This window comes from Stigmatopora argus, chromosome 11 (genome assembly GCF_051989625.1).
Source record: "Stigmatopora argus isolate UIUO_Sarg chromosome 11, RoL_Sarg_1.0, whole genome shotgun sequence".
Taxonomy (NCBI): domain Eukaryota; kingdom Metazoa; phylum Chordata; class Actinopteri; order Syngnathiformes; family Syngnathidae; genus Stigmatopora; species Stigmatopora argus.
Window position 1 is genome coordinate 14,897,727 of NC_135397.1, and position 27,112 is coordinate 14,924,838.

At 42.4% G+C, this 27,112-nt stretch overlaps 1 long non-coding RNA gene across 3 annotated transcripts in view; it reads left to right on the forward strand.

Moving 5' to 3' along the window:
- Window positions 1–27,112, forward strand: part of LOC144085039 (uncharacterized) — a 48,461-nt gene that overhangs the window by 3,755 nt on the left and 17,594 nt on the right. For all 3 annotated transcript variants that reach the window (XR_013303996.1, XR_013303995.1, XR_013303994.1), the window contains exon 4: window positions 1,207–1,324. This is a non-coding gene — a long non-coding RNA (uncharacterized LOC144085039). The remainder of the gene's footprint in view (window positions 1–1,206; window positions 1,325–27,112) is intronic.

Below are 27,112 nucleotides of genomic sequence, written 5' to 3' on the forward strand. Positions count from 1 at the left end.
TTTTTTTTTTCATTAGACTTTTCTGCATGCATATTTTCATTGATTAGCAACTGGGTAACAGTGTTGTCAAAAGAATTCATTTATAGTACTTTAAAAGTGGTAAAATTACTCCCCCCCCCCCAAAATCACATCTCATTTTCACAGTTTTACTCTTTAATTTTGAGTATGGCTCTCAAGGAATAAAATTTGAAAATAGGAATTGTTTATGGCTCTCTGTGTCAAAAAGGTTCCCGACCCCTATGCTAGACCCTACACACTTAGTTGGTTGCCAGCCAATCGCAGGGCACAGGAGATGAACAAACATTCATGCTCACACTCATATCTAGGAAGAAGTTAGAGTGCTCAACCAGCCTACTGTGCAAGATTTTGGGATGTGGGAGGAAACCCAGGCAGGCACTGTGATAACTTGCACACTCCACACAGGAAGTGAGACGGATGTGGTAACCACTCGACCACAGTACCAAATGTTTCGTAGTGTAACATTAAATTTACTACTACGTTATAATGCAAAATATAACACAGAAAATGTATAGTGTTTATCACCTCAGGTCATCTTTATCATGTTTAAACGCTTGTGACATCATAACACGTAATTTATTTGAATTTATAAATAACAAAAATTTGCTACGTTAAATAAGTAGATTTACTATGTTTAAGGGTAAATATCACATTTAAAAAGAGAAACTTCCTACATAAAAATGTGAAATTCCCATTTTACTTTGTCCTTTTTAATTAATTTTACACTTGAAATTTACTACATTAAAATGATTACTTCACCATGCTTACGTGAAATTCATCACATTTAAATATAAACACTATTATGTATATTTACATTTAACTATTGTTATGTTGTACTCCGGTTTCCTTCCACGTTCTAAAAACATGCATGGTAGGCTGATTGGACACTTTAAATTGCCCCTAGATATGGGTGTGAGTGTGAGTGGTTGTCCTCCGTCTCGTTGTGCCCTTACGATTGGCTGGCCAACGTTTCAGGGTGTCCCCCGCCTCTGGCCCGGAGACAGCTGGGATTGTCTCCAGCACCCCCCGCGACCCTAATGAGGATAAAGCAGTTCAGAAAACGAGATGAGATGAGACGATAATTTTGTTACGAAATCAATAACAAACATTTTTCTACTTGCTTTGATATTCCAAAGAGAGAATAATTAAAACTTTTATATTTGGTCGTTTCTTTTTCTGTGTATGTAGGCTTCCCCCACAGATCCAACCCCTCCTGGTTTAATAATGACAGAAAGCGGGCCAGATGGCAGGGGCGCGCGACCTCCTCTCGGGAGAGTCGGCAGCTGAAGAGGATGAAAGATGCCAGGTGAGTGTTAACAGTGATACATACACTACGACAGGGGTCTCGAACTCAATTTACCTGGGGGCCGCTAGAGGCCGAGTCTGGGTGAGACTGGGCCGCATCAGGATTTCCACAAGAAAAGCACTGATAAAACTTTCCAACATTATCAAATATCTTTATTTTTTAACAAAAAATAATGAATTAAATAAATTAACTTAAAGATGAATAAAAATAAATCAATCAGTAATATAAAACCAAATAATACTAATGAGCATACAGTAGATATACACTGGCTGGCTAAGTAGAGAAAATGAATTATTTTTATTCCGTTTCAAATGTCTGTATTAACAGCTCTTTAACCTTTAACTTTCTGAACTTGAATGGAACATTGAACATGAAATATTCTGAACACGGCTTCTTTTGCCTACTCCTTGCTGCTAGAGACCTGGCAGCGCTTCTTCTCACATAGTCACATTTGGCTTGAGGGAGGAAGCAGTGGAGACCCTCAGTAGAGCTTGAAGATGCTCATCAGTAAGTCTGGACCTGTACTTGGACTTATTGAAGTTCAAGGTGGAGAAGAGCTTCTCACACAAGTATGTGCTCCCAAAAAGGCACATGTTCCGCTTGAACCTTCGGGAAAGTTCAGGGAAGCTATGGGTCAACTCTCTCAAAAATTGCCCAAGCTTGTCTGCTTCTCCACTCACCTCCCTGAACTTGGCTTTGAGTGCAGAGTTGCACTGCAGGTCAATGAGCTCCATTTGAAGCTCAGGAGGGGCATTTTGCACATCAAAGGAGAAGGGGTCCGCAAAAATTTGAAATGTGGCTTTGTGTGTCTTGAAGTCTGCAAATCTGTGATCAAATTCCTCCTGTAGCTTCGAAATGGCCTCAACATACTTCTCACCATTGAATGGTGTGCCTGCATCCACGAGAGCCTTGCATGCTGGGAAATGGCAAAGGTTTGTCTGAGAGAGCTGGGCTTTCCATAACACAAGTTTAGTGCAGAATGCTCTCACGTTGTCATAGGCAGCACTGACAAGTTGCCCCTGGCCTTGTAGCTTCTTGTTCAGTACATTAAGCTCATGTGTGATATCAACAAGAAAAGCCAAGTCCATGAGCCATTTGGGATCACTTAGCACAGGATCAATCAACTCACAAACGGCGTAGCTAGCTTTGACTGCTGCATTACTGTCTTTGGTAGCCTTCTTGAAGAGATCCTGTTGCCTCAGAAGACGTGTTTTAAGACTGCCAACCTGGTTGGCTCTCTCATCTCCCTGGTATTTTTCGTACTCCTCAGCATGTCTCATAGTACAATTACGTTTCAAATTGTATTCCTTGTGCACCGCAACTTTTTCAGTGTAAATGAGACACGTCGGGGTGCCCCTGTGTTCAACAAAGAAATATTGCACTCCCCACTTTTCTTGAAACTGTCTGTGCTCATCACCGACCTTTCTCTTCACGGCAGGCTTTGAAAGAGACATCTCTGGGGCTCTGTAATATGTTTTTCCACTTGGAATGAGTCTCGGGTTGATCTTTCACATTCAGTCGCGCGGGTTTGTGGCGCATGTGCACTTTCGCTCTCCGTTTCAATCGTGGAGATGGCTACAGACACTGACACAGGCTGGATCACGGATCATAGCGCCTCATTCAGTTCTATGCTGAGAGCAGCGGAGGAGTGTGCGCGCCGAGCGGAGGGATCGGCCTCACGGCTTCTCCTCCGCCCAGCTAATTGGAGGAATGAATGAGTGAGTGAGCGAGGCACTGGACAGCCCGGCCGATGTCCCGCCCTCCAGAGCCGTATACCTCACCGTGATTGGTTCATTCAGCTCCGAACCAAAGTTCCCTCTAATTTTTTGTTGGTCTGAGCAGAAAGACAACCTCCCTGAGCGCACTGAGTACCAGTGTGAGCGACATCATCGGTACTCGGATGATTCGCCTAAAGACGTTTCGCCGACGGCCGTTTGACAGACGGGCAGGTCGCCGAATGGACGTTCCACCGAACATTCATTCGGCCGAACGGAGGTTTCGCCGAAACGGGATTCGAACGCTCGCCCCGCCGGATCGTGTGTGTACAAGTTTTTCAACCTCAAAATGCTCTCAAATTCGGTCAAATCCAGCTGAAAACAGTGTTTAATGATTAAATACAAATACTAGTATTTGTATTTAATCATTAAACTAACAAATACTAGTACGACCTGTCCGTCTGTCAAACGTCCGTTGGCGAAACGTCTTTAGGCGAATCATCCGGTCACGACATCATCATTGCTCGCTATCGGCACACCAGTATCACACCTGCCACAAGCAGGTGCATGTCAATGTTCCCTCTAATTTTTCATGTAAAGCATGCTGTAAAACAAGAAAAACATGAGTGGACAGAGCTACTGCCACTGTCTGCCACTTAAACGGCGCCATCATGGGGAAAGGGGTAAAAAAAAAAAAAAAAAAAAAAAAAAAAAAAAAAAAACATCGATCTTTCATATTAAGACGGGGGCCGCAAATTATCGTCCCGCGGGCCGCAGTTGGCCCGCGGGCCGCAAGTTTGAGACCCCTGCACTACGAGCTTTGATTTACGCTCACATTTTTTTGTTTTTGTTTTTACCACTCCCCCTGCTCAATTCCATTTTATACTTAGTCTGTCATATATGTACTTGATAATGATGACTATTTACAACTTGATATGTGCATTACACTTCCTTCAGTCAGTCCAAAATTTGCAATTTGACACACTCATTCACACCACTCGAGGATGTGTGTGTTTCTCACACAGCCACACACCCAAACATCAAAATGTTAATTTGCATTAACATTTTGCCAAATTCATACTAGTTCTATATTTATTTACAGTACATGTGACTCGGAAAGCACCCGACATCAACGGCATCTAAATTGCTTCATGAAAATAAATTATATGTCACAATTATTAGCATGAACACACACACACACACACACACACACACACACACACACACACACACACACGCACGGTCTTGTCCATCCACTTTGTGTTTGATCTAAATTTGGCTCTAGTAGCAGAAGTCTTGTACCCACCGTGATGTTCATATTTTCATTGGCGTCTTTGATGGAAGGCCTTGCACAGGTTTTTTTTATCCTCCTGGCAAGCATATGGCACACTCCCCGCACTGGGAAAATCCACTTTTAACGTAATTCTTGGGGTAACCATGACGACAACAACCATCTCTGTCTCAATTTATGAAGCAAAACCAATATGGTGACTTATGTGGTGGTCCTTGTAGTACTCATTAGGAGGAATCACCTCTCTGTGAATCAGGCAAAAATTGCAATTATCAGTGCAGCGCTGTCAGATATATGTAATCTACACAGGAATTTAAAACATAAGCAAACTGTGGTTTTGATTTGCCTTAACTTTAAATGATCCATGTGTAAGATTGCACTTTGATTATGAATTAAATGTCCCATATATTCCCTTAGGCTTAGACATTAAATGGACGTGTTTTATTGCAAATAGTTCCAACCTGGTTCTCAATGATAAAGTCTTGATTTTCCCATTTGCAAAGTTACAAAGGATTGTTTTGATTTTACGTTTATGACCGATATGCCCTCCTCCAGCAATTAGCCAATTACAAATCAGTTCTGTGTATGCATCCAGGTAACGCTCATATATGGTAAACTGACATATGGGATATAAACAAATTTTGCATGCTTGAACTACTACATGCTTAACATGTGGATCTATCTACTGGAGCAAAGAAATGCATTGGGTACATACAAGTGGTTAGTAATTGAAATTAAAATGGGTTGATGCATAATATCGTCTTTGTTGCGACTATAAATGCATTACGAAGTGAAAAATTTGGCAGTGTGCCTTTTATGTTGAGAAAAGTAGTTCCAAATGTATTTCCACCTTTATACCTCCCTTCCATCTTCCCTCCTGGCCAGTTCTTTTATATTTGTGTATACTGTTGACACTTTGGTTTGGTGAGGTTCATTTTCACATTGCAATTCATGCAAGAACCCAGGACTTGACAAGAAACCCACACATGTCCAAACATTGTTCAATGATTGGGCAAAACAGTCTGGGAGGAGAAAATATGGAAGTAAAAAAAATTACAGATGCTAGCAAAACAACATTTCCCATTATGCCTGTGGCTAAGGAAGCCTATTTCATGCCAAAAGGTGTGTGATTTCAGAACTTGTTTGCACCACTGTGCAGACGCAAACCAAGACCACCCAAACACTGAGGTCTTGGACCAGCTGTGTTCTCTGCATCAGAGTTCACTGGTTTGTATTCACATCAGCGGCCTTGCTAGGTTAGCAATGTGGGTGTGAATATGCTCTTGACCTACCTTGATGAAAAAATACTTATGTTTGCATCAAACAATCAAACATTTACTCATATATTACCTGGCCCCTAAATTATTAACTTACAAATTTCAAAAAATAATCTCAACAACTAACAAAATAAGTACAACTGAACTTTTATCGAAGCCACTCGATGGTCCAGTGGTTCTTCCGCCTGACTTTGGTGCAGAAGGTCTGGGTTCTATTCCCACTCAGTAGCAGTCTGAGTGGTTGTCGGTCTCTCTGTGTGCCCTACGACTGACAGACGACCAATCTAGGGTGTAGTCTGCCTTTTGCCCGATGTCAACTGGGTTTGGCTCCAGCAACCCCTGCAGCCCTTTCGAGGAGGGGCGGTATGGAAGATGAACACATGATGAACTGGTGAACTGTTTTCACAAAGTTCCGTGTTCTTCTGCTGCTTTTTCAAGCAAGGAAAGGTTGTTCACTGGTCTCTCCAGTATACTGGTCTTGGTCTTTATCCTGACTCTCCGCACGACACGTCTCAAATCTGGTAGAGCCTCAACCACTCTTCCAAGGAACCAGTAGTCATGCAGGGAAGTGTTCTCCACAAGTAGCCCGATTTTACCTTCTGTGAACTTCCGTCTCGTCTGTGAGCACTTCTGGCATTCTTGCAGGAGGGAAAGATACTCACGAGTTCATCTGGTCCAAAACAAAGCTGGCAAGTACTGGACTTGCCTCCATTTGCTTCTGTTTTAGTTAGGGTCTTTCATGAAGGTCCCTAGTGGTATTTTGGGTTGTGACTTAACAACAGGTGGTTTGCATACCTGTCAGCCTCTGCCAATTGCTTCTCTTATTAATGATTGCAATTCCCCTTATTAAGCGATAATAAACCGTACAAACACAACACGGCACATATTTAATCAAAAGGGGTGCACTTCAGAGTCTAAAATTTTCCCCAAATTGGCCGGGAGGCCCAATCAGTCGGTGCGTCTTTTTATATGCACTAAATTCAAGATTCTGTAGCTGTCGCTGTATGATGCTGACGGATTGACTGTCAGGGTACATTGCTTGCTGAGACGATCCAGATCAGAGCCGAAATGGGTAAAACGAGATCGGTACCAAAGTTGTTATACTGCGTACACCATTTGAAATGATCAAAAACTTATAAAATACCGGAAAAACGTATAAGTTGACAGGTATGGGTTTGGTGTAAGACGCTCGAGGTCATTCACATCATCTTAGCTGATGATAAGCGGTCTCGAATTAATGATGCTTTACACTTCACACAGCAGTGTCTAGATCAGGTGTCTCAAACCGATTCCGGCGAGGGCCGCAGTGGGTCCTGGTTTTTGTTCAAACCGATCCAGTGGCAACATTTTAACCAATCAGGTGTCTTCTAAAATAAGTAGCACCTGGCTGCAATCAACTGAGTAACTGATTACACTTGCAAAAGGTATCCTCTTGTTGAGTTGGAATGAAAACCTGCACCCACTGCAGCCCTTTGAGGACCGGTTTGAGACCACTGGTCTAGATGCAGTCGTCGCTCATAACTTATTCCTTAACCAGAGCACTTATGTTCTATGTTAGGGAACATTTAAAGTGTGAACAGATAGAATGCGTTTGTGTCCACTACCTCGAATGTATCAGTCTTAAAATATCACTATTTCCACAAATGTCAATAACTCCCATTGGTATGTATATAGATCTCCATCCGCTTCTAATGCATTGTATGTAGAGCTTCGGACCCTACTTGGGGAATCTGACACAAGAAATGAAGTTTACTTGTTTGGAGATTTAAATATTAATTGGCTCGACAAATCAAATAAGAAACAGTTCAAATCACTGTTAACTAATTTTAACTTTACACAACTAATCAAAGGTTCCGCTAGAGCAGGGGTCACCAAACTACGGCCCGCGGGCCGGATACGGCCCGCCGGCACATTTGGACCGGCCCTCTGAACAATACCAGAGACGCTATCAGATTTTTTTTCCTATTTGGGCTTGAAGACTGGGACGTTTTAATCTTGTGTTTGGTTCATTGCACCCCTGCTGAGTCCACAAATCATCCCAGTGAAGCGGGCCTTCGCATTGCTTCTTTGGTGACATGCGCGGGGAGAGTGTTTCCCTTTGATGCATGGGGCACTTCCACCGTTGCATGCGCGAGCAGAGTGTTAGCGAGACATCTGGACGATCGCAGGTGAGGGCGGAGCCCTGGGGCCATCACTATTGCGATGCTATTCAAGCATATAAAAACTGTGCAACCTGAACTTGTTTGAGAACGGAATAATGGCGAAAAGGTTAGTTAAGAGAAAAATTGATTCAGAATGCAGGGTATTTAACCTGCAGTGGACAAACGATTATTATTTTTTTCAATGCAAAGAAAAGGCTGTTTGTCTCATCTGTCAAGAGACGGTGGCAGTATTCAAAGAATACAATCTTCGCCGGCACTATGAATCCCGTCACAAAGACAAGTACGATAGCGTGCAAGGCCAAATACGAGCAGACAAACTCTCAAAGCTAAAAGTTGGACTATTATCTCAGCAGACTACATTTCTACGCCAAGCTCAGCTGAACCAGGCATCCGTTTGGGCCAGCTTTCGGGTTGCTAAACTGATAGCAAGCAACGGTAAGCCTTTCACTGACGGAGAGTTTTTTAAGAAATGTATGGATGTTGTCGTGGAGGAAGTGTGTCCCGAGAAGAAAGATGCATTTAATGCCGTAAGTCTGTCGGTGAGTACAATGACCAGACGCGTTGAAGAAATCGGGAGTAATGTATATGCCCAGCTGCAGCAGAAGATGAAAGAATTTGACTTTTTTTCATTAGCACTGGATGAAAGCACGGACGTGCAAGACACAGCGCAACTGCTCATTTTTATTCGTGGAGTTAGTGCAAACTTTGAGATTTGCTAGGATCTGGCAGCCCTCCAAAGTCTCAAAGGGACTACAACAGGAGAGGATATTTTTGACAGTGTGCCAAACCATGGAGAAGTTGGACCTGGACTGGTCAAAGCTAGCTAGCATCACGACTGACGGGGCTCCTAGCATGGTGGCCGAAACTCGCGGTCTAATAATGGGACGCATGAACCGGGAGTTGGAAAAAAGGGGTCTCACCGCCCCGCTACGAGTACACTGCCGAATCCACCAGCAAGCACTGTGCTGCAAAATGTTGACGTGGGATTCTGTAATGACGGTTGTGGTGTCGTGCATAAACTTCAGAGCAAAGGGAGAAGATTGTGCATGGCACAACAGAAAGTTAATGTTCCATGGCTTTTTTTTTCTATGAAGAACCCAGAGAGAGTTATTTAGTTATTATTTATTTCATAAATTGTGTTATTTATTTCCTGTTTTTTCTGTGAAGAACTCAGAGAGGGTTATTTAGTTATTATTCATTTCATTAATAGTGTTATTATTTGTTTCCTGACTTTTTTTCTGTAAAGAACCTGGAAAGGGTTATTTGGTTATGTGTGGCTTTCTGGAAAACAATAAAAATTTTAAGCTCCCCTACGATCGTCACACTTTTTCTGTTACAAACTGACACCGGCCCCACATCAGAGAAGGGAAAAGTAATGTGGCTCTCACAGGAAAAAGTTTGGGGACCCCTGCGCTAGAGTCTAGCGGCTAGACTAACTGTTTCTTCTAAAACATGCATAGCTCATTCCACATGACTCTTCATTATTTGAGAACTTCTCTCTACAAAGGGAACAGTCAGCCAATCATTCCCCATTGGCAGAGAATGCAAATGATTCACTCCAAGAAACGTTACATTTTCCTCACTACACTCAAATTCATCAGTGTCCATTAAAAACAAATAATAAATTATTATATTTAAAAAAATAGGGCGACCTGGTGGAGAGAGTGGTTAGCACTGGGTTCAAGTCCAGGTCAGTCTAGCTGTGTGGAGTTTGCATGTTCTCTCAAGGCCTGCATGGGTTTCCTCCGGGTACTCCGGTTTCCTCCCACATTCCAAAAATAATGGTAAGCTGATTGGACAGTCTAAATTCCCCCTAGGGATTTTTGAAAAAGCTCCAGGCAGCCACTTGGGCCGCATTAAAGAGTTGCATGCTACTCTAGAACCCGCAGAACTCTGGCTTTCTTTGTAATACAAAACAAACAAGCGCGAAAACAGTTTTAAAGTGCACAATTTTAAAAAACGGATTTTAATTTCAGATGGTAAATTATTAGTTTTTCAATCACCATCCTTGCTTCTAGAGTCAAGGGTTGTAAATATAAGATGTTTACCATTCAGTAGATCCAATTTTAATGGAGTTCAATTTTTTTCCGTGTCGAGCTCTCCTCTTTCTCTCAATCATGGGGATTGTGTTATGGTGTTTCAGCCTCCAATATGAATTTGTACACTAAAGTCTCATGTTCTTCGGGACTTACTTCCTACTCTGACTCACTTTCTAGTTCGTATTTCAACACGTCGCATGATAAAGACACGGAATACCGTATTTTCACGACTATACGGCACATCGTATTTTTAGCCGCAGTGTCAATAACGAGTGCTATTTCTGTATTTTACACACACAAAGGACGCACCGTTTTTATAGACGCAGCCAGGCATGGCAAAACATATACCAGCTTAAACATACACGCTACACCCACACGCTAAAAAGGCAACGGAAGCAAAACTGAGTTCGGTTGTACTTTATTTAGGCATTTTACAATGTACTCACGTCATCATCACCCACAAATCCATCAAAGTCCTCATTTTCAGTGTCCGAATTGAACAATTGTCCAAATGAGTCATCGAAAACGCTGAGTTTTATACGTTCGTCCAGGCGGCCATAATCCATTTGCAAATAGTAGCTAGCTAGTAGCTAGCGTAACATTTCCAACACTGCTTTCCTTGCTTCCTAAGGCTGTGTTGATGTCGATCCGGATACGGCCCGCCGGCACATTTGGACCGGCCCTCTGAACAATACCAGAGACGCTATCAGATTTTTTTCCTATTTGGGCTTGAAGACTGGGACGTTTTAATCTTGTGTTTGGTTCATTGCACCCCTGCTGAGTCCACAAATCATCCCAGTGAAGCGGGCCTTCGCATTGCTTCTTTGGTGACATGCGCGGGGAGAGTGTTTCCCTTTGATGCATGGGGCACTTCCACCGTTGCATGCGCGAGCAGAGTGTTAGCGAGACATCTGGACGATCGCAGGTGAGGGCGGAGCCCTGGGGCCATCACTATTGCGATGCTATTCAAGCATATAAAAACTGTGCAACCTGAACTTGTTTGAGAACGGAATAATGGCGAAAAGGTTAGTTAAGAGAAAAATTGATTCAGAATGCAGGGTATTTAACCTGCAGTGGACAAACGATTATTATTTTTTTCAATGCAAAGAAAAGGCTGTTTGTCTCATCTGTCAAGAGACGGTGGCAGTATTCAAAGAATACAATCTTCGCCGGCACTATGAATCCCGTCACAAAGACAAGTACGATAGCGTGCAAGGCCAAATACGAGCAGACAAACTCTCAAAGCTAAAAGTTGGACTATTATCTCAGCAGACTACATTTCTACGCCAAGCTCAGCTGAACCAGGCATCCGTTTGGGCCAGCTTTCGGGTTGCTAAACTGATAGCAAGCAACGGTAAGCCTTTCACTGACGGAGAGTTTTTTAAGAAATGTATGGATGTTGTCGTGGAGGAAGTGTGTCCCGAGAAGAAAGATGCATTTAATGCCGTAAGTCTGTCGGTGAGTACAATGACCAGACGCGTTGAAGAAATCGGGAGTAATGTATATGCCCAGCTGCAGCAGAAGATGAAAGAATTTGACTTTTTTTCATTAGCACTGGATGAAAGCACGGACGTGCAAGACACAGCGCAACTGCTCATTTTTATTCGTGGAGTTAGTGCAAACTTTGAGATTTGCTAGGATCTGGCAGCCCTCCAAAGTCTCAAAGGGACTACAACAGGAGAGGATATTTTTGACAGTGTGCCAAACCATGGAGAAGTTGGACCTGGACTGGTCAAAGCTAGCTAGCATCACGACTGACGGGGCTCCTAGCATGGTGGCCGAAACTCGCGGTCTAATAATGGGACGCATGAACCGGGAGTTGGAAAAAAGGGGTCTCACCGCCCCGCTACGAGTACACTGCCGAATCCACCAGCAAGCACTGTGCTGCAAAATGTTGACGTGGGATTCTGTAATGACGGTTGTGGTGTCGTGCATAAACTTCAGAGCAAAGGGAGAAGATTGTGCATGGCACAACAGAAAGTTAATGTTCCATGGCTTTTTTTTTCTATGAAGAACCCAGAGAGAGTTATTTAGTTATTATTTATTTCATAAATTGTGTTATTTATTTCCTGTTTTTTCTGTGAAGAACTCAGAGAGGGTTATTTAGTTATTATTCATTTCATTAATAGTGTTATTATTTGTTTCCTGACTTTTTTTCTGTAAAGAACCTGGAAAGGGTTATTTGGTTATGTGTGGCTTTCTGGAAAACAATAAAAATTTTAAGCTCCCCTACGATCGTCACACTTTTTCTGTTACAAACTGACACCGGCCCCACATCAGAGAAGGGAAAAGTAATGTGGCTCTCACAGGAAAAAGTTTGGGGACCCCTGCGCTAGAGTCTAGCGGCTAGACTAACTGTTTCTTCTAAAACATGCATAGCTCATTCCACATGACTCTTCATTATTTGAGAACTTCTCTCTACAAAGGGAACAGTCAGCCAATCATTCCCCATTGGCAGAGAATGCAAATGATTCACTCCAAGAAACGTTACATTTTCCTCACTACACTCAAATTCATCAGTGTCCATTAAAAACAAATAATAAATTATTATATTTAAAAAAATAGGGCGACCTGGTGGAGAGAGTGGTTAGCACTGGGTTCAAGTCCAGGTCAGTCTAGCTGTGTGGAGTTTGCATGTTCTCTCAAGGCCTGCATGGGTTTCCTCCGGGTACTCCGGTTTCCTCCCACATTCCAAAAATAATGGTAAGCTGATTGGACAGTCTAAATTCCCCCTAGGGATTTTTGAAAAAGCTCCAGGCAGCCACTTGGGCCGCATTAAAGAGTTGCATGCTACTCTAGAACCCGCAGAACTCTGGCTTTCTTTGTAATACAAAACAAACAAGCGCGAAAACAGTTTTAAAGTGCACAATTTTAAAAAACGGATTTTAATTTCAGATGGTAAATTATTAGTTTTTCAATCACCATCCTTGCTTCTAGAGTCAAGGGTTGTAAATATAAGATGTTTACCATTCAGTAGATCCAATTTTAATGGAGTTCAATTTTTTTCCGTGTCGAGCTCTCCTCTTTCTCTCAATCATGGGGATTGTGTTATGGTGTTTCAGCCTCCAATATGAATTTGTACACTAAAGTTTCATGTTCTTCGGGACTTACTTCCTACTCTGACTCACTTTCTAGTTCGTATTTCAACACGTCGCATGATAAAGACACGGAATACCGTATTTTCACGACTATACGGCACATCGTATTTTTAGCCGCAGTGTCAATAACGAGTGCTATTTCTGTATTTTACACACACAAAGGACGCACCGTTTTTATAGACGCAGCCAGGCATGGCAAAACATATACCAGCTTAAACATACACGCTACACCCACACGCTAAAAAGGCAACGGAAGCAAAACTGAGTTCGGTTGTACTTTATTTAGGCATTTTACAATGTACTCACGTCATCATCACCCACAAATCCATCAAAGTCCTCATTTTCAGTGTCCGAATTGAACAATTGTCCAAATGAGTCATCGAAAACGCTGAGTTTTATACGTTCGTCCAGGCGGCCATAATCCATTTGCAAATAGTAGCTAGCTAGTAGCTAGCGTAACATTTCCAACACTGCTTTCCTTGCTTCCTAAGGCTGTGTTGATGTCGATCCGGATACGGCCCGCCGGCACATTTGGACCGGCCCTCTGAACAATACCAGAGACGCTATCAGATTTTTTTCCTATTTGGGCTTGAAGACTGGGACGTTTTAATCTTGTGTTTGGTTCATTGCACCCCTGCTGAGTCCACAAATCATCCCAGTGAAGCGGGCCTTCGCATTGCTTCTTTGGTGACATGCGCGGGGAGAGTGTTTCCCTTTGATGCATGGGGCACTTCCACCGTTGCATGCGCGAGCAGAGTGTTAGCGAGACATCTGGACGATCGCAGGTGAGGGCGGAGCCCTGGGGCCATCACTATTGCGATGCTATTCAAGCATATAAAAACTGTGCAACCTGAACTTGTTTGAGAACGGAATAATGGCGAAAAGGTTAGTTAAGAGAAAAATTGATTCAGAATGCAGGGTATTTAACCTGCAGTGGACAAACGATTATTATTTTTTTCAATGCAAAGAAAAGGCTGTTTGTCTCATCTGTCAAGAGACGGTGGCAGTATTCAAAGAATACAATCTTCGCCGGCACTATGAATCCCGTCACAAAGACAAGTACGATAGCGTGCAAGGCCAAATACGAGCAGACAAACTCTCAAAGCTAAAAGTTGGACTATTATCTCAGCAGACTACATTTCTACGCCAAGCTCAGCTGAACCAGGCATCCGTTTGGGCCAGCTTTCGGGTTGCTAAACTGATAGCAAGCAACGGTAAGCCTTTCACTGACGGAGAGTTTTTTAAGAAATGTATGGATGTTGTCGTGGAGGAAGTGTGTCCCGAGAAGAAAGATGCATTTAATGCCGTAAGTCTGTCGGTGAGTACAATGACCAGACGCGTTGAAGAAATCGGGAGTAATGTATATGCCCAGCTGCAGCAGAAGATGAAAGAATTTGACTTTTTTTCATTAGCACTGGATGAAAGCACGGACGTGCAAGACACAGCGCAACTGCTCATTTTTATTCGTGGAGTTAGTGCAAACTTTGAGATTTGCTAGGATCTGGCAGCCCTCCAAAGTCTCAAAGGGACTACAACAGGAGAGGATATTTTTGACAGTGTGCCAAACCATGGAGAAGTTGGACCTGGACTGGTCAAAGCTAGCTAGCATCACGACTGACGGGGCTCCTAGCATGGTGGCCGAAACTCGCGGTCTAATAATGGGACGCATGAACCGGGAGTTGGAAAAAAGGGGTCTCACCGCCCCGCTACGAGTACACTGCCGAATCCACCAGCAAGCACTGTGCTGCAAAATGTTGACGTGGGATTCTGTAATGACGGTTGTGGTGTCGTGCATAAACTTCAGAGCAAAGGGAGAAGATTGTGCATGGCACAACAGAAAGTTAATGTTCCATGGCTTTTTTTTTCTATGAAGAACCCAGAGAGAGTTATTTAGTTATTATTTATTTCATAAATTGTGTTATTTATTTCCTGTTTTTTCTGTGAAGAACTCAGAGAGGGTTATTTAGTTATTATTCATTTCATTAATAGTGTTATTATTTGTTTCCTGACTTTTTTTCTGTAAAGAACCTGGAAAGGGTTATTTGGTTATGTGTGGCTTTCTGGAAAACAATAAAAATTTTAAGCTCCCCTACGATCGTCACACTTTTTCTGTTACAAACTGACACCGGCCCCACATCAGAGAAGGGAAAAGTAATGTGGCTCTCACAGGAAAAAGTTTGGGGACCCCTGCGCTAGAGTCTAGCGGCTAGACTAACTGTTTCTTCTAAAACATGCATAGCTCATTCCACATGACTCTTCATTATTTGAGAACTTCTCTCTACAAAGGGAACAGTCAGCCAATCATTCCCCATTGGCAGAGAATGCAAATGATTCACTCCAAGAAACGTTACATTTTCCTCACTACACTCAAATTCATCAGTGTCCATTAAAAACAAATAATAAATTATTATATTTAAAAAAATAGGGCGACCTGGTGGAGAGAGTGGTTAGCACTGGGTTCAAGTCCAGGTCAGTCTAGCTGTGTGGAGTTTGCATGTTCTCTCAAGGCCTGCATGGGTTTCCTCCGGGTACTCCGGTTTCCTCCCACATTCCAAAAATAATGGTAAGCTGATTGGACAGTCTAAATTCCCCCTAGGGATTTTTGAAAAAGCTCCAGGCAGCCACTTGGGCCGCATTAAAGAGTTGCATGCTACTCTAGAACCCGCAGAACTCTGGCTTTCTTTGTAATACAAAACAAACAAGCGCGAAAACAGTTTTAAAGTGCACAATTTTAAAAAACGGATTTTAATTTCAGATGGTAAATTATTAGTTTTTCAATCACCATCCTTGCTTCTAGAGTCAAGGGTTGTAAATATAAGATGTTTACCATTCAGTAGATCCAATTTTAATGGAGTTCAATTTTTTTCCGTGTCGAGCTCTCCTCTTTCTCTCAATCATGGGGATTGTGTTATGGTGTTTCAGCCTCCAATATGAATTTGTACACTAAAGTCTCATGTTCTTCGGGACTTACTTCCTACTCTGACTCACTTTCTAGTTCGTATTTCAACACGTCGCATGATAAAGACACGGAATACCGTATTTTCACGACTATACGGCACATCGTATTTTTAGCCGCAGTGTCAATAACGAGTGCTATTTCTGTATTTTACACACACAAAGGACGCACCGTTTTTATAGACGCAGCCAGGCATGGCAAAACATATACCAGCTTAAACATACACGCTACACCCACACGCTAAAAAGGCAACGGAAGCAAAACTGAGTTCGGTTGTACTTTATTTAGGCATTTTACAATGTACTCACGTCATCATCACCCACAAATCCATCAAAGTCCTCATTTTCAGTGTCCGAATTGAACAATTGTCCAAATGAGTCATCGAAAACGCTGAGTTTTATACGTTCGTCCAGGCGGCCATAATCCATTTGCAAATAGTAGCTAGCTAGTAGCTAGCGTAACATTTCCAACACTGCTTTCCTTGCTTCCTAAGGCTGTGTTGATGTCGATCCGGATACGGCCCGCCGGCACATTTGGACCGGCCCTCTGAACAATACCAGAGACGCTATCAGATTTTTTTCCTATTTGGGCTTGAAGACTGGGACGTTTTAATCTTGTGTTTGGTTCATTGCACCCCTGCTGAGTCCACAAATCATCCCAGTGAAGCGGGCCTTCGCATTGCTTCTTTGGTGACATGCGCGGGGAGAGTGTTTCCCTTTGATGCATGGGGCACTTCCACCGTTGCATGCGCGAGCAGAGTGTTAGCGAGACATCTGGACGATCGCAGGTGAGGGCGGAGCCCTGGGGCCATCACTATTGCGATGCTATTCAAGCATATAAAAACTGTGCAACCTGAACTTGTTTGAGAACGGAATAATGGCGAAAAGGTTAGTTAAGAGAAAAATTGATTCAGAATGCAGGGTATTTAACCTGCAGTGGACAAACGATTATTATTTTTTTCAATGCAAAGAAAAGGCTGTTTGTCTCATCTGTCAAGAGACGGTGGCAGTATTCAAAGAATACAATCTTCGCCGGCACTATGAATCCCGTCACAAAGACAAGTACGATAGCGTGCAAGGCCAAATACGAGCAGACAAACTCTCAAAGCTAAAAGTTGGACTATTATCTCAGCAGACTACATTTCTACGCCAAGCTCAGCTGAACCAGGCATCCGTTTGGGCCAGCTTTCGGGTTGCTAAACTGATAGCAAGCAACGGTAAGCCTTTCACTGACGGAGAGTTTTTTAAGAAATGTATGGATGTTGTCGTGGAGGAAGTGTGTCCCGAGAAGAAAGATGCATTTAATGCCGTAAGTCTGTCGGTGAGTACAATGACCAGACGCGTTGAAGAAATCGGGAGTAATGTATATGCCCAGCTGCAGCAGAAGATGAAAGAATTTGACTTTTTTTCATTAGCACTGGATGAAAGCACGGACGTGCAAGACACAGCGCAACTGCTCATTTTTATTCGTGGAGTTAGTGCAAACTTTGAGATTTGCTAGGATCTGGCAGCCCTCCAAAGTCTCAAAGGGACTACAACAGGAGAGGATATTTTTGACAGTGTGCCAAACCATGGAGAAGTTGGACCTGGACTGGTCAAAGCTAGCTAGCATCACGACTGACGGGGCTCCTAGCATGGTGGCCGAAACTCGCGGTCTAATAATGGGACGCATGAACCGGGAGTTGGAAAAAAGGGGTCTCACCGCCCCGCTACGAGTACACTGCCGAATCCACCAGCAAGCACTGTGCTGCAAAATGTTGACGTGGGATTCTGTAATGACGGTTGTGGTGTCGTGCATAAACTTCAGAGCAAAGGGAGAAGATTGTGCATGGCACAACAGAAAGTTAATGTTCCATGGCTTTTTTTTTCTATGAAGAACCCAGAGAGAGTTATTTAGTTATTATTTATTTCATAAATTGTGTTATTTATTTCCTGTTTTTTCTGTGAAGAACTCAGAGAGGGTTATTTAGTTATTATTCATTTCATTAATAGTGTTATTATTTGTTTCCTGACTTTTTTTCTGTAAAGAACCTGGAAAGGGTTATTTGGTTATGTGTGGCTTTCTGGAAAACAATAAAAATTTTAAGCTCCCCTACGATCGTCACACTTTTTCTGTTACAAACTGACACCGGCCCCACATCAGAGAAGGGAAAAGTAATGTGGCTCTCACAGGAAAAAGTTTGGGGACCCCTGCGCTAGAGTCTAGCGGCTAGACTAACTGTTTCTTCTAAAACATGCATAGCTCATTCCACATGACTCTTCATTATTTGAGAACTTCTCTCTACAAAGGGAACAGTCAGCCAATCATTCCCCATTGGCAGAGAATGCAAATGATTCACTCCAAGAAACGTTACATTTTCCTCACTACACTCAAATTCATCAGTGTCCATTAAAAACAAATAATAAATTATTATATTTAAAAAAATAGGGCGACCTGGTGGAGAGAGTGGTTAGCACTGGGTTCAAGTCCAGGTCAGTCTAGCTGTGTGGAGTTTGCATGTTCTCTCAAGGCCTGCATGGGTTTCCTCCGGGTACTCCGGTTTCCTCCCACATTCCAAAAATAATGGTAAGCTGATTGGACAGTCTAAATTCCCCCTAGGGATTTTTGAAAAAGCTCCAGGCAGCCACTTGGGCCGCATTAAAGAGTTGCATGCTACTCTAGAACCCGCAGAACTCTGGCTTTCTTTGTAATACAAAACAAACAAGCGCGAAAACAGTTTTAAAGTGCACAATTTTAAAAAACGGATTTTAATTTCAGATGGTAAATTATTAGTTTTTCAATCACCATCCTTGCTTCTAGAGTCAAGGGTTGTAAATATAAGATGTTTACCATTCAGTAGATCCAATTTTAATGGAGTTCAATTTTTTTCCGTGTCGAGCTCTCCTCTTTCTCTCAATCATGGGGATTGTGTTATGGTGTTTCAGCCTCCAATATGAATTTGTACACTAAAGTCTCATGTTCTTCGGGACTTACTTCCTACTCTGACTCACTTTCTAGTTCGTATTTCAACACGTCGCATGATAAAGACACGGAATACCGTATTTTCACGACTATACGGCACATCGTATTTTTAGCCGCAGTGTCAATAACGAGTGCTATTTCTGTATTTTACACACACAAAGGACGCACCGTTTTTATAGACGCAGCCAGGCATGGCAAAACATATACCAGCTTAAACATACACGCTACACCCACACGCTAAAAAGGCAACGGAAGCAAAACTGAGTTCGGTTGTACTTTATTTAGGCATTTTACAATGTACTCACGTCATCATCACCCACAAATCCATCAAAGTCCTCATTTTCAGTGTCCGAATTGAACAATTGTCCAAATGAGTCATCGAAAACGCTGAGTTTTATACGTTCGTCCAGGCGGCCATAATCCATTTGCAAATAGTAGCTAGCTAGTAGCTAGCGTAACATTTCCAACACTGCTTTCCTTGCTTCCTAAGGCTGTGTTGATGTCGATCCGGATACGGCCCGCCGGCACATTTGGACCGGCCCTCTGAACAATACCAGAGACGCTATCAGATTTTTTTCCTATTTGGGCTTGAAGACTGGGACGTTTTAATCTTGTGTTTGGTTCATTGCACCCCTGCTGAGTCCACAAATCATCCCAGTGAAGCGGGCCTTCGCATTGCTTCTTTGGTGACATGCGCGGGGAGAGTGTTTCCCTTTGATGCATGGGGCACTTCCACCGTTGCATGCGCGAGCAGAGTGTTAGCGAGACATCTGGACGATCGCAGGTGAGGGCGGAGCCCTGGGGCCATCACTATTGCGATGCTATTCAAGCATATAAAAACTGTGCAACCTGAACTTGTTTGAGAACGGAATAATGGCGAAAAGGTTAGTTAAGAGAAAAATTGATTCAGAATGCAGGGTATTTAACCTGCAGTGGACAAACGATTATTATTTTTTTCAATGCAAAGAAAAGGCTGTTTGTCTCATCTGTCAAGAGACGGTGGCAGTATTCAAAGAATACAATCTTCGCCGGCACTATGAATCCCGTCACAAAGACAAGTACGATAGCGTGCAAGGCCAAATACGAGCAGACAAACTCTCAAAGCTAAAAGTTGGACTATTATCTCAGCAGACTACATTTCTACGCCAAGCTCAGCTGAACCAGGCATCCGTTTGGGCCAGCTTTCGGGTTGCTAAACTGATAGCAAGCAACGGTAAGCCTTTCACTGACGGAGAGTTTTTTAAGAAATGTATGGATGTTGTCGTGGAGGAAGTGTGTCCCGAGAAGAAAGATGCATTTAATGCCGTAAGTCTGTCGGTGAGTACAATGACCAGACGCGTTGAAGAAATCGGGAGTAATGTATATGCCCAGCTGCAGCAGAAGATGAAAGAATTTGACTTTTTTTCATTAGCACTGGATGAAAGCACGGACGTGCAAGACACAGCGCAACTGCTCATTTTTATTCGTGGAGTTAGTGCAAACTTTGAGATTTGCTAGGATCTGGCAGCCCTCCAAAGTCTCAAAGGGACTACAACAGGAGAGGATATTTTTGACAGTGTGCCAAACCATGGAGAAGTTGGACCTGGACTGGTCAAAGCTAGCTAGCATCACGACTGACGGGGCTCCTAGCATGGTGGCCGAAACTCGCGGTCTAATAATGGGACGCATGAACCGGGAGTTGGAAAAAAGGGGTCTCACCGCCCCGCTACGAGTACACTGCCGAATCCACCAGCAAGCACTGTGCTGCAAAATGTTGACGTGGGATTCTGTAATGACGGTTGTGGTGTCATGCATAAACTTCAGAGCAAAGGGAGAAGATTGTGCATGGCACAACAGAAAGTTAATGTTCCATGGCTTTTTTTTTCTATGAAGAACCCAGAGAGAGTTATTTAGTTATTATTTATTTCATAAATTGTGTTATTTATTTCCTGTTTTTTCTGTGAAGAACTCAGAGAGGGTTATTTAGTTATTATTCATTTCATTAATAGTGTTATTATTTGTTTCCTGACTTTTTTTCTGTAAAGAACCTGGAAAGGGTTATTTGGTTATGTGTGGCTTTCTGGAAAACAATAAAAATTTTAAGCTCCCCTACGATCGTCACACTTTTTCTGTTACAAACTGACACCGGCCCCACATCAGAGAAGGGAAAAGTAATGTGGCTCTCACAGGAAAAAGTTTGGGGACCCCTGCGCTAGAGTCTAGCGGCTAGACTAACTGTTTCTTCTAAAACATGCATAGCTCATTCCACATGACTCTTCATTATTTGAGAACTTCTCTCTACAAAGGGAACAGTCAGCCAATCATTCCCCATTGGCAGAGAATGCAAATGATTCACTCCAAGAAACGTTACATTTTCCTCACTACACTCAAATTCATCAGTGTCCATTAAAAACAAATAATAAATTATTATATTTAAAAAAATAGGGCGACCTGGTGGAGAGAGTGGTTAGCACTGGGTTCAAGTCCAGGTCAGTCTAGCTGTGTGGAGTTTGCATGTTCTCTCAAGGCCTGCATGGGTTTCCTCCGGGTACTCCGGTTTCCTCCCACATTCCAAAAATAATGGTAAGCTGATTGGACAGTCTAAATTCCCCCTAGGGATTTTTGAAAAAGCTCCAGGCAGCCACTTGGGCCGCATTAAAGAGTTGCATGCTACTCTAGAACCCGCAGAACTCTGGCTTTCTTTGTAATACAAAACAAACAAGCGCGAAAACAGTTTTAAAGTGCACAATTTTAAAAAACGGATTTTAATTTCAGATGGTAAATTATTAGTTTTTCAATCACCATCCTTGCTTCTAGAGTCAAGGGTTGTAAATATAAGATGTTTACCATTCAGTAGATCCAATTTTAATGGAGTTCAATTTTTTTCCGTGTCGAGCTCTCCTCTTTCTCTCAATCATGGGGATTGTGTTATGGTGTTTCAGCCTCCAATATGAATTTGTACACTAAAGTCTCATGTTCTTCGGGACTTACTTCCTACTCTGACTCACTTTCTAGTTCGTATTTCAACACGTCGCATGATAAAGACACGGAATACCGTATTTTCACGACTATACGGCACATCGTATTTTTAGCCGCAGTGTCAATAACGAGTGCTATTTCTGTATTTTACACACACAAAGGACGCACCGTTTTTATAGACGCAGCCAGGCATGGCAAAACATATACCAGCTTAAACATACACGCTACACCCACACGCTAAAAAGGCAACGGAAGCAAAACTGAGTTCGGTTGTACTTTATTTAGGCATTTTACAATGTACTCACGTCATCATCACCCACAAATCCATCAAAGTCCTCATTTTCAGTGTCCGAATTGAACAATTGTCCAAATGAGTCATCGAAAACGCTGAGTTTTATACGTTCGTCCAGGCGGCCATAATCCATTTGCAAATAGTAGCTAGCTAGTAGCTAGCGTAACATTTCCAACACTGCTTTCCTTGCTTCCTAAGGCTGTGTTGATGTCGATGTATACAGGCCACAATCCATTCGCAAATAGTAGCTAGCGTAACATTTCCAACACTGCTTTCCATGCTTCCTAAGGCTGTGTTGATGTCGATGAATACAGGCCACAATCCATTCGCAAATAGTAGCTAGCTAGTAGCTAGCATAACTTTTCCAACGCTGCTTTTCATGCTTCGTAAAGCTGTGTTGATGTCGATGTATACAGACCACAATCCATTCGCAAATAGTAGCTAGCTAGTAACTAGCGTAATTAGCCCGGCGCTGCCTGCCACCCTTCGTAAAGCTGTGTTGATGTCGATGTATACAGGCCGCAATCCATTGGGTGTATTGACAAAAGAACAACATATCCCAGCAGTCACTGCACAGTAGTTTTTCTACAGGGAAAATAGTAGAGTCGGGGGCTGCTTGCCGTAGTTGTGAGAGCTGTAGAGGATGGCGTACCCTATCGACTGATCTATTTGGTACTCAGACGTTTCGTCGAAAGACGTTTGGTCCCAGGACGTTTGGTCGACCGGCTGATTTATTTTATTTTATCGTGATAACAATTTTAGTATTGGTCCATATATAAAGCGCACTGCATTATAAGGCGCCCTGTCTATTTTGGAGAAAATTTAAGACTTTTATGTGCGTCTGTCTTATAGTCGTGAAAATACATTCATCTACATACAATTTTTTCATCTTCAGGGTCCCCTACACCACTGATTCACAATTTTACACAGTGACCCCAAATAGACTTATTTTTTCATAATCAATATGAAAATTGATTGTATATATTTTATTATGGAGTTATTATTCTAAGTATGCAAAATAGCACGTATTGTTTCCCCTTATAAATTGAATTACATCCATTAGAAAGTTATTGTAATTCATGAAGAAAATGTTTGTTCAATCTCATGAGAAGAGAACTACAATGTAAACGTCTAAACATTATAAACAAGTGTACACTGGAGGGCCTCCTCGAGTTATCTGATTAGCATTTGTAAAATGTTTACATCTATTCAAGCACGCGACTTTGTTAAAGAAAGAAAGAAAGAGTGCTGCTGGGCTTGTTTTGCTGCTTTTCACTTTAAATACATTCATATCCAGATTGTGGAGCCCCAGAAATGACTCATTAGCATATATTACCACCTGCGCCAGTTGCCATGTTTGATGTAATTACATCACTCCCTTGTCGCCACCACGTTCTCTCCACAAAGTAATCCTGGAAATTTGCTGGCAATAAATGATCATGTTTCAATGTCATTTGACAGAGATAGACGCCCGATCCATTTGAATTGAAATGACTGGTTACTGATATCTATTGCAGTCTTTGAACCTGTGACTTCAATAACAAAGGTTAGCTATTATCGATTTTAATGGGCTAACACTGTTTAAAACTGTTTAATTTGTTTAATTTAGCGTCACAGTGATTTAATTATTTTTTTGCAACACAAGCCACCATTCAGGCCCGGTGGATGAGAGGTTAGCATGCCAGCCTCACAGTTCTGGGGTTGAGGGTTTGATCCCAGGTCCTCACTGTGTGGAGTTTGCATGTTCTCCCTGGTCTTGGACAAACAATCATGCTCACACATGACTACCAAGTGGGAATCGAACCCAGAAGGCCTGCACTGAAGTCAGGTGGAAGAACAACTAGAACATCAGGTGGTTGGGTTATATTTTTCGTTCATTTTCATTTTCTGAACCGCTTGTCCTCACAAGGGTCGCCTGGGCTACTGGAGCCTATCCCAGCAAACTACGGGCAGCAAGCGGGGGGCACGCTGAATTGTTGGCCTGCCAATCACAGGGCACAATGAAATGAACAAACAATCAAGCTCACAGTGGGAATTGAACCCATACAGCCTGCATGGAAGTCAGGCAGAAGAAATACGTGGGTTATATTCAACATTTTAAAAATTAACTTATGCACTGGTTTTGTGATGGTATGTTCGATAGTGCACCTGACAACCATCAACTCTATACCAGTGCATACTTTTTCACAATAAATTGAGGTTAGTGTCAGTTGCCATTAAAAAGCCCCAATCTACAAATTCGAGCATCCTCATGCTTAAAAAACACGTGTTTAACAAATTAAAACCTGAAAATGTGGGAAATGCAATTTAAATCAGTCCTTTTACATTCAATGCATCAAATTCACTCCAAAGGTTCATTGATGATCTATGAATTATCCAATGTTGCATGTGCGCGAAAACTGTGTCATGCCCATCATTTTTTGCTCTGTTTGTTAGGAAAAGATCACAATAGCGACAAGACCACTCGTCAGAACTTAATTGATAGGGTGCAGTTAAACTATAAAAATATTGATCCTCCGAAAATTAACGATTAATAACACATTCAAACATGATGGAATCAATGTCACAGGTTTTATTTTCAAGGAGTTGCCATCCCTAATAGGGAATAGGAATTTTAAGTAGAATGGCTCTGCTGCAAGCTAATAAGACAACACAAGCACATATTTTTGATGTTGATAAAAAAAAAGTTGCCTTTGCTCCTCCAAGCACTCAGAACTCATCACATAATAATAAAGCCCTCCTGAGTCACACTTTACCTTGTCTCCCCTTCACATGCTCATTTGCAACCCCCCAGCTTATAAACTTTACATGCTGGCTCTCGAGTCGATTGAGGCTCCGAGGGCCAGATTTTTGGCAGTTTGCGGCAGTTAATTTATGAAAAACAAATGTGCAGTATGCAGATGTCTTTTGTTTGAAGCAGCTGTTTGTTGCCGTTGCCAGGTTTCAATCAGGCAAACTGCGCTGCCACGCCTACCCCCCCTCTGGCCTCCATATTTGATGTGTGACAGCGATAAAGGGACAATTGGATGAAGTGTGAGCCATCTACAATTACTGTACTCTAGAGAATACGCACATTTGTTACTGATAACATTGAAGGCCTTGTAGCACTCTTAATACGAAAGAGAAAAAGTTAACTCACATTTATTGTGGGGTTAAAAACTCACTTGCTATATTTAAAAAAAAGATGACGAAACTGTATTAAGGGGTTCTTCATGTTCTGATTCTCCTCTATCTTCTGTCAAGCTGCATAGGAGCTAATTGATGGCACTCATTAAGGGTTGTGCACAACATAAAAAATGGCAGCCATTATCATTTATCTTGATAAATTATTTAGCGGGGATCATTTTCCTTCTACTTCAGCGAGCGATAGGCGGGACAGATACACTGCCTGGCTCATTCCAATGATTTTTACATTGTTCTCTAAACGAAATTGATAGCAACTATGCTTCTTTTCATCTATTCAGGTGGAATCCGCAACCTTTATCGCCTCCCACAGGACTGGGGTGGAATGGTTTATTTGCAATAAACAGAGCTCTGCTGTTACATATTGATTTTTGTTAATTGCAGCGCAATAACAAGCCTAATGGAGGTTTTCACTATCATGGAAGGCCTTTTTGCTGTTCGGAGGTTGATACCTAATACAGCAATCCCTCGAATATCGCGGGTAATGTAGACCAGTCATGGCCGCGATAAACAAAAAAAACGCCATGTGGGATCACCCCCATTATCACTATCACAATGCATGTTTTCGTGCCTATACATAAATACAAGTAAACAAGTACAATGATCAAAAAGTGTGTATTTATTAAATATTACAGCTATAAGCTTATCAAAAGACTGCAATGCATTAATATCTTAATATATTCTATATAGAATATAGAAATATAAATAGTTTAAATACTGTACTCAGTGAAAATAGTTCCTCTCCGCTTGATATAAATCCCCAAAAACAGGCTAATGGGAGTTTTAGTCCAAGTTCTTTGTCTTCTTGAGGCCGTGGGTCCATTGTCTGTGATATTCGAGGGATTGCTGTACTCGCCTAACTAAGGGTGGGATGGAAACATGTCAAGTAACAAAATGACCTAAAAACAACAACATTGTCTGCTCTGAATGAATCAGTCAAAACATAATTTGTTCTTGTTTTTTAAAGCATGAGGATGGTCGAACTTGTTGATTAAAGCTGGCTTTACCATCAAGCCAGGCAGCAGCTTTCCCACACATGATGATGATCTTCACGTTGAGTTAGTATTTGAATAAAAATGGCCGGGGAGGAAGCCGCTTCCCAAAAAACTTGTTACTGCCTATTCCGGCCGGGTGCGGGACATCTCGCTCGCCGCCGGCATGCACCACCGGATCGCCGGCCGACGCGGCCGTCAGCCAACTACCCGTCCCGCGTATGGAATCACACCTTCCACCGCGGGTCTGTTTTCAGACAAGGCCGATTCCATTCACTGCAGCGTCACCCGGGGCTTGCATTTCTCGCCCCAAAAAATCGACCGCTGGTGCTCTCTACCGTCCTATTTGCCGAGCAAACTTTATTTTCAAATAAGCGCCACAACGTATGGTCGCAAGGGCTCGCAATTCTGATGAAAATCCACCCTCACACAGGCTCCCGGCCACTCACAAAGCTCTATTTTCGCCATTTTTATATCTTAGTTGAGTGACTTTGACCTTCTTATGCCTTGCACCATTTTCCTAGTGCCAAGAGGAAGACAGGGGAGTGGCTTCTGCTTGTGAGTTTCAGCGTGGATTTCTACATTTTAATGAACTATTTTTTTCTGAAAAAAGCCGCAATGTAGTGAAGCCACAAAGAAGGATCACAGTATAACCAAATAAGCCCGCCACCCCTAAGTTTCACCTATTCCGATTCTCTTTTCATCTGTGCAGCATTGACATGAACCTTAATGAATGATGAATGTCCCTTTTTTTGCTAACATTCCCTAATTAAACTTGCGGTTCTCCCGTTTGGAACGCACCCATGTGGTGGCACCTGATTGGTGGTGGGACAATGGGGTTGTTGCGAATGGGTAGCTGGCAAT